This window comes from Primulina huaijiensis, chromosome 3, assembly GCF_012295235.1.
Source record: "Primulina huaijiensis isolate GDHJ02 chromosome 3, ASM1229523v2, whole genome shotgun sequence".
In the NCBI taxonomy this organism is placed as follows: domain Eukaryota; kingdom Viridiplantae; phylum Streptophyta; class Magnoliopsida; order Lamiales; family Gesneriaceae; genus Primulina; species Primulina huaijiensis.
This window is the reverse complement of record NC_133308.1, coordinates 12,461,335-12,463,739: the sequence shown is the minus strand read 5'-3', so window position 1 is coordinate 12,463,739 and position 2,405 is coordinate 12,461,335. Positions and strand designations below refer to the sequence as shown.

The following is a 2,405-nucleotide window of genomic DNA, read 5'->3' as shown; positions in this document are numbered from 1 at the left end:
ATTAAATCTTCTTCTTGATTTGGTAGAAGAGTGGAAGAAATTACAACAGGAAATATTTTATTTTCACCAAGAAATACATATTTCAATTCGAATGGTAAAACTTTTAATTCAAGTTTTGTATTATCATCGTTTTTAAAATTATTTTCAGACTCAAAACATTCTATTGAAAAAACTTCAGATTGTTGATTTAAGTTTTCTTCTTGTATATTTTCTTCCATAATTGTTTGAATTTCATTATCATATTCATTTTCATTAATAATTGGTTGTTTACATAAATTGAACACATTAAGTTCTAGAGTCATATTTCCAAAAGACAATTTCATTATTCCATTTCGACAATTAATTAAAGCATTTGAAGTTGCTAGAAATGGTCGTCCCAATATTACTGGAATTTCATTATGTACTTCTATTGGTTGTGTATCCAAAACAATAAAATCTACAGGATATATGAATTTATCAACTTGAACCAACACATCTTCTACAATACCTCTAGGTATTTTGATTGACCTATCCGCCAGTAAGAGAGTAACAGAGGTGGGTTTTAATTCTCCTAAATTAAGTTTTTCATAAACTGAATAAGGAAGTAAATTCACACTTGCTCCCAAATCTAACAAAGCTTTTTTAATTTTATTTTCTCCAATAATACATGAAATTGTTGGACAACCAGGATCTTTATATTTTAAACTAGAATTATTTTGAAGAATAGAACTTACTTGTTCAGCCAAGAATGCTTTCTTCTTCACATGCAATTTTCTCTTCACAGTACATAAGTCTTTTAAAAATTTTGCATATGAAGGTACTTGTTTAATAGCATCTAATAATGGAATATTTATCTTTACTTGTTTAAAAACTTCATAGATATCAGAATCATTTTTTTGTTTTTTATGATTTGTTAATGCATGAGGAAATGGTGGAGGTTTATTTGATTCATTTACTATTTCAGATGATTTATCATTCAACATATTATTTTTAGAATTTAAGGTATCATCATTCTCAAAAGTATCAGGATTATCATCCTTACTCTTTGATTTTAAATGATCCTTGTTTTCATTACTATATGGATCATTAACTATTTTACCACTTCTAAGGGTAATAACAGATTTTATTTGATCAATTTTTTCATTTTTTAATTCTTGATTTTGATTTTTAGGATTAGGTTGAGGTTGAGATGGAAATTTTCCTTTTTCATGAATATTAAGTGCAGATGCAAATTTTGCAAGAGTTTCTTTCAAATCAGTCATAGATTGACTGTTTTGAATATTGATAGATTCTTGCTTTTGGATAAATGCATGAATTACATCTTCAAAGTTTTTTCTTGGAGGTGTAACATAAGGAATATAACCTTGATGATTTTGGTTATTTTGAAAATATTGTTGTGAGGGTTGTGCATTATTATCATTCCTCCAACTAAAATTAGGATGATTTTTCCATCCAGGATTATATGATGTTGAAAAAGGATCTAGTATTGGTTTTTTATAATTGTTAACATAATTTGCTTGTTCATGGAGACATTCTTTAAATGAAGGTAATGTTGGACAATCTTTTGTAGCATGATCATGTGTATCACATATATGACAAACAATTTCTTGAATACTTTTTAATTGACCACTCTTTTTCATTTCTAATGACTCAATTTTTCTTGCTAAAGATGCAAGTTTAGCTTGAATATCTATATCATCTTTAAGATTATAGATACCACCCCCATTTGTTGAATTATTGATTTTAGTTGTTGGTGGTTCTATTGTGCCTATATTATCCCAATTTTGAGCATTTTCTGCTAATGAATCCAAATACTCCATAGCTTCATTTGGGTTTTTATCTTCAAAAGTTCCATTACACATGAATTCTATCATTTGCCTATCTTTAGGTATTAGACCTTCATAAAAGTGAGAAACTATTCTCCATGTTTCAAAACCATGATGTGGGCATGTATTAAGTAATTCTTTATATCTATCCCAACATTGATAAAATGTTTCTCCTTGTTTTTGAGAAAAAGTAGTAATTTGTCTTTTAAAAGAGTTTTTTCTATGGGAAGGAAAATTTTTTTTGAGAAATTGTTGTTGCATTTCTTCCCATGATCTTATTGAACTTGATCTCAAATTTTGTAGCCATGTTTTAGCTTTATCTTTTAAAGAAAAAGGGAAAAGCTTTAATCGAACTATATCCATGCTACAATTTTGATCATTATAAGTGTTACAAACTTCCTCAAATTCTCTTAGATGTAAATATGGATTTTCAGAATCTAAGCCATAAAAATTTGGTAAAAGTTGAATAATTTGAGGTTTAAAGTTGAAATTAGATGCATCAGGAGGAAAAACTAAACAAGATGGGGCACTAGTTCTAATAGGGTTCATATGGTGCCTAAGTGTTCTTAATTGAGCATGTTCTTGATTATTATTATTGTT

The 2,405-nt window shown here is 27.9% G+C and overlaps 1 non-coding gene across 1 annotated transcript; it reads left to right on the top strand.

Annotated features, from left to right (window-relative positions):
• Positions 1 to 1,911: 1,911 nt before the first annotated feature.
• LOC140974665 (small nucleolar RNA R71) lies at positions 1,912 to 2,022 on the top strand. The gene has a single exon (XR_012174823.1). It is a non-coding gene; the product is annotated as a small nucleolar RNA R71 (small nucleolar RNA).
• The last annotated feature ends 383 nt before the right edge of the window (positions 2,023 to 2,405 follow it).